This window comes from Orbicella franksi, chromosome 15 (assembly GCF_964199315.1).
Source record: "Orbicella franksi chromosome 15, jaOrbFran1.1, whole genome shotgun sequence".
In the NCBI taxonomy this organism is placed as follows: domain Eukaryota; kingdom Metazoa; phylum Cnidaria; class Anthozoa; order Scleractinia; family Merulinidae; genus Orbicella; species Orbicella franksi.
The window spans coordinates 12,013,068-12,021,252 of NC_138159.1; the positions used below are offsets into that span (position 1 = coordinate 12,013,068).

Here is an 8,185-nt window from a genome sequence, read left to right on the forward strand (position 1 = left end):
GATCAAACTTATCCTGCGGCAGACGGGCCTGAAGTGAGAGAGAATCGAGCTCAATACCGAGTACAGTTAAACAAGTGGATGGCCCCTCCAATTTGTTCGGGTGAAGAGGAATACCCCACTTTTTAATGTGGCTAAATATCATTTAGGCAAGGTTAAACTCGAGCTAATGCAGCTAGCTAGTGTGCCCATCCAGCTAATATCATTTAGGCAAGTTAAATATGAGCTTATGCAGCCAGCGGTTTCCGCGTTTGGGAGTACGTGACCTGTGGGGCGGCCTTCAGGGGTTTTGCAGGGGTTTATGGTTCATTGCATAATAGTGTTGTAGTGTATTCTGCTGATTGTTGCGGATCAGTTGCTCTGCTTTGCTCGCGAATCATTGCGGATTCTTGCCTCTTCGTTGCCTTTGTTCTCTTTCAAGAGCTGTTGTCTATCATTGTTTATACAATAATGACGGCCAGGTCAACCCGTAACAGTCAAGCGGCGGCCTTCGATGCCATTGTTTCTGTTGCTGAGACGACTCGACCACGTCCCAATGATGCAAATCTCCCTCCATCAACTTCACAGACGCCGGTCGTTCCTTCGACGTCTCAAGCTCAGCCTGCTGATCAGCCTTCTCCCGCTTTCTTGGCATCGGTTATCAATGCGGTCAAGCAAGCCCTCGCGGCCGAGCAAGCTTCAAATTTGCCATTGACGCCTCCAGTTTCTTCATCCACGAGTGTGCCGGAGGCGGCCATGCCTGGGGGCGTTCCTCCATCGTCTCTATCTTCTGGCCAGCTAGATGCTCAAGTCTCAGCCCTGGCAGCCTCTGGCGTTGGCTTTCCGCCAGTTTCGGCGGTCGCTGCGAGCGCTACGGCGCAAGGTAGGCCCAATTTTGTTGTGCCTTCTTTTGTTTCTACGTTTGCCTCGCCAATACCCGCACTCGCAACTTCTTCGTCCAATTCCGCTATTGGGACCGCGTCGCTTGCTCTCGGCGGTGTTTCTTCGCCGGCCCAGTCGCCTATACTGCATCAGGCTTTCGTGGTTGGCCCTGGGTTTTCGCCCATTCCAGCGAAGCTCGTAAGCCAGATTGTGGCTGGGAAGTTTGTAGAGCTGAACGAGCTGCTTTCGGTTAACATAGTTTCAACTGAGTCCGAGCCTCAGTTGCTGCTCGACGGTCGGTTGGTGCTAACTTCGACACCTAAAAAACCTAAACGGCGCATTGAGGATATATCGAGTTGGCTGGAGGCTTTCTCAGTGTACAGCCTCATTTTGTCGTCCCACTTCCCTCAACGGTGGAGGGATTTGCTGCAATACCAGCTTTTGATTCTCCGCACATATCGCCAGTTCGCCGGTCGGGTTTGGTTGGCGTATGATCGGGCCTTCCGCGAACACGCTGCCGCAACGAACTTGACGGACTGGTCGGCCATAAATGTCCAGTTGTTTAATTTCCACGCGGCTGGGGCCTCTGTCCGTCCTGGCCGTGAATTGTCAGATGAATCCACGGAGCCACATGGAGCTACGTCTTCCCACATTATTTGCAAATCGTGGAACCGAGGCCGTTGTGTTGCTCCTTCGTCATCATGCCGTTTTGCACACAAATGCTCCAGCTGCTTTGGTCCGCACCGCGTTGGAGCTTGCCCTGGCGAGCCACCAAGCCAGTCCCGAGCTTCTCCCAAACGGCAAGCTGACTCTTCTCCTTCTCGCTCGAGCAGCAAGTCCAGGCGCTAAGCGATTGAAGTAGCAGACTTTAATAGTTGTCATTAGGCCCTCCCATACTGTTTTGACTTTGCTGTTAGGGTGGAGGACTTCTAGCTGCAGGTTTAGGTGCGAATAGACACTATCAGATTGGTTGTTTGTCATTTGCCGCGTTATGTTTGTTATTTCCCACCACTCTATGTTGTTGTTCGTTCGTTTTAGGAGGGCATATTTACCACTTGTATTTTTTTTTTTTTTTTTTTTTTGACCTTTTGTGCTTGAATTAAATCTAGTCGCTTCAGTTTTATTTTCGTGGCATTTGTTGTTTACCAGGTTGTGCATCAGTTAGGGGGTTTGGGTTGGGGTTAGATATTATGGGGCCAGGTATTGACTCCTGTTCTATTTGTGTTCCTTCCCTAGTTCCTCTCCCCCCAGTTTCAGCAGTCACTCCTCTGCAGGCGGAGCAGTTTGCCTGGGAGTTGCGGCTCCATCCCCATCAACAGCAGGTTCATTTTGTATTGGATGGAATCCGTCACGGGTTCAAATTGGGCTTCTGCCCGGCCCAAAAGCTTAAGGCGGCTAAGAAAAACAAACCATCTGCGCACCAGCATCAGTCTGTCATTGACGACTATTTAGCCAATGAGGTGTCGTTGGGAAGGGTGGCTGGCCCGTTCGATTCCCCCCCCTTCCCCAACCTCCAAGTCAGTAGCTTTGGTGTTATTCCAAAGAAGGGCCAACCAGGAAAGTGGCGCCTCATTGTGGACTTGTCTTCCCCAGGGGGGGCTAGTGTCAATGATGGGATCAACCCAGATGAGTTTACCCTCCACTACATAACTGTGGATCAAATTATTCGCCTAGTGTCTCGACTGGGAAAGGGGGCCCTCATGGCTAAGTTCGATGTCGAGGCTGCTTACCGCAATGTTCCTGTTCATCCATCTGACCGTTATTTGCTGGGGATGAAGTGGCGTAATCAATACTATGTGGATCTGGCTCTCCCCTTTGGCCTTCGATCAGCTCCTTTCATCTTCAATGCGATAGCAGACATGGTTGAGTGGATCCTCGTGCATTCTTACCAGATTCCAGACCTGCTGCACTACCTTGACGACTTCATCACTGCTGGCCCTCCTGAGTCATCTCAGTGTGCGCACAACTTGAGTATTGCAGTGTCAGTATGCAGACGTTTGGGCTTGCCACTTCACCCCGGCAAGTGTGTGGGCCCCTCAACTGTGCTCGTGGTCCTAGGTATTGAGCTGGATTCCGTTAATCAAATCGCTCGTCTCCCCGCCGAGAAATTGTCCGCTTTGCGAGATCTCATTACTTCTTGGCTTTCTCGAAAATGGTGCAATAGGCAGGTGTTAGAATCTCTCATTGGCCATCTGCATCATGCGGCAAAAGTGGTCTGGCCTGGGAGAACCTTCTTGCGTCGCATGATCGACCTGTTATGCTGCTTTCGCAAAAGGGATCACCCGGTTCGCCTTAACAGGGAATTTCACTTGGACCTCCTGTGGTGGCACCAATTCTTGTCAGATTGGCACGGTGTTAGCTTTTGGCTGTTCCCAGGTTTATTGCCAGAGGCAGACGTCGAGGTGGCTTCTGATGCAGCTGGATCAATTGGTTATGGAGCATACTTCAAGGGCCTTTGGTTTGCTGGTTCCTGGGCTCCTTCTCAACAACAACAGCAGTCCATCGCTTATAAGGAGCTCTTTCCAGTTGTCATCGCTGCTCATGTTTGGGGACACATGTGGTGCAAGAAGCATGTCCTTTTCCGTTCAGACAACGATGCTGTCGTCCATGTTTTGAATTCCAGGACTTCTAAAGTACCGTGTTTGATGCGATTACTGCGCAGCCTGCTTCTGGCAGCCGCTCATCATAGTTTTTCCTTTTCTGCCCAACATGTACCTGGGGTTAACAATCAGATAGCTGATGCTTTGTCTCGCTTTCGTTGGCAGGACTTCAGGCAGTTGGTCCCGGATGCACAGCTTCACCCTACATGGATCCCGCCGGAGCTTCTGGCGGACTTGACTTCTCTGCCCTAGAGCAACAGTGCTTTTCCTTTCTGTCTCAAGGGCTCGCCCCCTCGACACGCCGTTCATACACTTCAGCACAATCAAAGTTCATTTCCTTTTGCCGTCAGCTTGGCAAGTTACATCCTTCTGGGTCCCCGTGCCCAGCAGACGAATGGACACTTTGCCTCTTTGTCACGTTTCTTGCGAGAACTATTCAGCACTCATCTATCAAGGTGTATCTGTCTGGGGTTAGAGCCCTTCATATTGAACAAGGGTTCCCTGACCCACTTATGAATTGCCTTCGTCTTCAACGGGTTGTACGTGGAATCAAGCGCTGTCAAGGCTCTCCTTCTTCTTCGCGACTTCCCATTACTGATGACCTGATGTTGGTTATTTGGCGGTCTCTTGACCTTTGCCTCCCGGACCATTGCATGTTCTGGGCAGCTTGTTCATTGGGATATTTTGGCTTCCTTCGCGCGTCCGAGTTCACTGTTCCCCACCTGTCTAGCTTCTCGTCATCTCTGCACTTGGGTGTTCAGGATGTTGCGGTGGATTCACCTTCAGCCCCATCATGCATGCGCATTAAGATTAAAGGTTCCAAGACTGATCCGTTTCGGAAGGGCTGTCTCATTCACATCGGCGTTGGTAGGCATCCATTGTGTGCAGTGCATGCTCTTATGACTTACCTTGCGCTCAGGGGTGATGCTCCAGGCCCCCTGTTTTTGTTCCAGAGTGGTCAGCCCCTCTCACGTTCTGTGTTGACGGATTGGCTTCGGCAGATCATGGTCTCCGCCAGGATTCCTGGTAACTTCTCGAGCCATAGCTTTCGTATAGGGGCTGCTACTGTCGCTGCTCGCAATGGAGTACCAGATCATTTGATTCAGTCCATGGGCCGCTGGTCAAGCAATGCCTATCAGCTCTACATTAGGACCCCGTCGGATGCCTTAGCTGCCCTCTCTAAAAAATTGGCTTGAGGAAAGCATTTGCGCTACCTGGAACGCCCTTTGGAGCTTATCTCTGGTTGCTGTAGCATGATGTTCCTGGGTCTTTCTTTTGGACTTGCAGTCCACCGTGGCTAGCTTCCTAGGTATGTGTTTATTTTGCATTTGCCCTTTATACCAGCTGAGTGGTGCTTGGGGGTAGGTTTGGGGGATCGGAGGTACCATGTCACCCTGTCCCTGGGTCCCTCCTTTCTCCAAGCACCAGGAGAAGGGTTTCATCTGGGTGGTTCCTGCTTTCCAGGGTTGCCATGGATACCTCCTAGCGGCTTATGGCTTTGGCACCCCGCTAACCTTTAAGGCACCAGTTCCCAAGCTCATCTATTTGCGATGAGTTTAAATGTGGCTAAATATCATTTAGGCAAGGTTAAACTCGAGCTAATGCAGCTAGCTAGTGTGCCCATCCAGCTAATATCATTTAGGCAAGTTAAATATGAGCTTATGCAGCCAGCGGTTTCCGCGTTTGGGAGTACGTGACCTGTGGGGCGGCCTTCAGGGGTTTTGCAGGGGTTTATGGTTCATTGCATAATAGTGTTGTAGTGTATTCTGCTGATTGTTGCGGATCAGTTGCACTGCTTTGCTCGCGAATCATTGCGGATTCTTGCACCCTCTCCTCCCTCCCGTTTTGTTCTTGGTCAGGGTAAGTATTCTCCAGGTAAGTAGATTCCACTGAATTTCTTTCAGTGTGACGGTGCCGGTTAGCGGACGCTCATTGGGTGGTTCCTGCTTTCCAGGGTTGCCATGGATACCTCCTAGCGGCTTATGGCTTTGGCACCCCGCTAACCTTTAAGGCACCAGTTCCCAAGCTCATCTATTTGCGATGAGTTTAAAATAGCTTAACACAAGTATCAATATTGTTCTGGCAAACAGGTGAGTTAGGAGGGCCCAATGTATGGAAGTCATCCAGGTAGTGTAAAAGAAAATTCACATTATAATTGTGTTTGAGGATCCACTCGAGCATATCTGCAATGGACGAGAAGATGAAAGGAGCAGAGCGTAGTCCAAATGGAAGCGCCATATCAATAAAATATTTCCCACGCCACTTCATACCAAGTAGGTAACGATCATCAGAATGGACAGGGACATTACGGTAAGCACTTTCCACATCGAACTTTGCCAACAGCGTTCCTCTGCCGTGAAGCATGATCCCATCGATGATATCATCAACCTTCATGTACTGCACTGAAAAGGGTTCTTTTGGAATGCCATCATTGACACTATGGCCTAAAGGACTAGACAGATCCAAGATAAGCCGCCATTTTCCAGGCTGGTACTTCTTCGGGATAATTCCAAAGCGACTCACATGGAGGTTTGGGATAGGGGCTATAGCAAAGGGGCCAGCTACACGGCCTTTGTCGAGTTCCGTGAGGAGATACTGGTCGATGACTGAAGGCTGAAGGGATGCTGAAGGCATATTTTTATTCTCCGATTTTAAAGATACCGCCCGAGGGTCAAAACCCAGCTGAAAACCATTTGTGAGACCTGAAATCACGTACTCCACTTGCGTTTGGTTGGGGTAAGAACACAGTTCATGCCGAAGTTCCTCCGCGTCTATGGGGGTTACTCTGGATGGGGGGACCAGGTCTTGCTGCGGGGCGCCCAAAATGGACAAAGAACAAGAGGGCAAAGCATGGTGTGCCACTTCGGAGGGCATGTCATTACCAAAAGCATCTTGTGGTGCAGGAACAACAACATTAACAGGAACAGGAATCAAAAAATTTGAAAAGGAAACTGAACAAGATGAATGTACGCTATTTACATATGGTTTGGATCCCACTTCAACGCTGCAGACGTTTGCTTTGGGATGGGGGAGTTGACTGGGAGCGCCGGTAGGAAGAGGTTGAGGCTCGAAATGGACAGTTGACACGTGGATGATCACCTTCACATTTCTCACAGCGATGGAGGTACCGGCATTGACCAAAGGTCCAGCGACAGGTGCCATCATTCCAAGATCGGCAAAAGGTGGATGAACCGGCTATCGAAATTGAAGCTGAAGACGAAGTGGTTGGCTGCTGGCTTGACTGGGGAAGAGGTGACGAAAGAGTATGGAAGTTGTACAAATCATGGTTCATGTGAGACCAGTCCACCAAACCTGCAGCAGCTGCGTCCTTGCGGAATGCAACATCGTAATGGAGCCAAGCCTTCCCAGGGAACTGGCGCGACGTCTTGAGAATTAGCAGCTTGTATTGTGTCATGTCCTGCCATCTGGAAGAATGAGCACAGCAGAAGATCCACGAGTACACAGTGAATGCTTCAACCCATGTCACAATATCAGTGATCTCTTGCACCCTTTTCTTGGAAGAACTCACGAGAAGTTTGCCATCAAGGTACGTTTGGGGCTCTGTCTCCTGGGCTTTCAAGTTCTCTGCTAGCAAGTCAGCAAGATCCACAAATTGGCCAGACCTAATTTTTGTCACCAGCTTCTCCGGGATAGGGGAATAACCGGGGCCAACAACAAACGGCTATTCAGGGATGTTGAGGTAGAGGCGATGGAGGAATTAGAACCAAAGGAGACCAATGGCGTGAAAGACTGGTTGGAAGATGGCAATCCATTCGCAGCACCACGAGAACCAAACAACGATGGCGAAGATAAAGAAGAATTGCCTAACGTGCAGTATGTTGAAATAAAGGGAGGAACGACCAAATTACCTGAGGACTGGCCTGCAGAAGAAGGCAGTGGTTGGTTAATGACAACAGAACCGGATGACGTCGTGCCCGACGCCGCGTTTCCCGCTGTCGAAGAACTCGATGAGTGACTTTGCAAAGCCGCCAAAATGCGAGGTAACGTATCCCCCAAGGCTTGTGAAAACACTTGACTGAGGTCCTGTTGAGAGAGGATGAAGGAGGGCGGAGTGGACACCGGAGTCGAAGAAATGGGAGGACATACGACCGAAGAGGGAGAATCGGCTGAAGAAGAAGGCTGACTTGAATCCAACATGGCGGCCACACTGTTGTTTGTTGCACGACGATGTGCCATACCAAACGAAAGAAACAACGGCAAGATTCGAAAAACGACGAACGAAGAACAAATAATGCACACGCTACTCCGGGAGGAAGCCTTGAAGATGAGGTCCCATGAACTTTCACGCAAATAACACGCTAGCGCCTGTAACGCTAAACACACTTCAGTCAAAGAGCACATGGGATCTGGTGCATGCCCATGTATGAAACGCCGCTGACTCCAGACAACACTGGCGCTCTTTGTTGTTAACTCCGTTAAATTGCATTTAACTGCATTAATAAAATTGAGTCTAGGCAGCCATACCACACCAAAGTTCTGAAATGGTCACTTTGCTTTGAAATGAAAATCCTGGTCCGTCCTTGGAGAGAATAGGGCATCAAATAATTTTGCAACAAAACAGTGATTACCATGCTCGTATTCAAGGCCCATTTACACTTCAGTTCATTCTTAGTATAAAAAAGACAATTATTGGAAGAAACTATCCCACCACTTTATCTGTATATTAGGGTTGGAAAGCGATTTTTGTGTCTAGATGAGCCTAAGAA

The 8,185-nt window shown here is 49.6% G+C and overlaps 2 protein-coding genes and 1 pseudogene across 2 annotated transcripts in view; all 3 read left to right on the plus strand.

The window, feature by feature from the left end:
* The window catches only part of LOC145470010 (uncharacterized), a 185,340-nt gene that overhangs the window by 165,832 nt on the left and 11,323 nt on the right, over positions 1 to 8,185 (plus strand). The gene's annotated exons all lie outside the window — the stretch shown is intronic.
* Positions 1 to 8,185, plus strand: part of LOC145469944 (endosome/lysosome-associated apoptosis and autophagy regulator family member 2-like) — a 41,868-nt gene that overhangs the window by 11,898 nt on the left and 21,785 nt on the right. The window lies entirely within an intron of this gene.
* LOC145470039 (uncharacterized) lies at positions 353 to 4,654 on the plus strand (annotated as a pseudogene).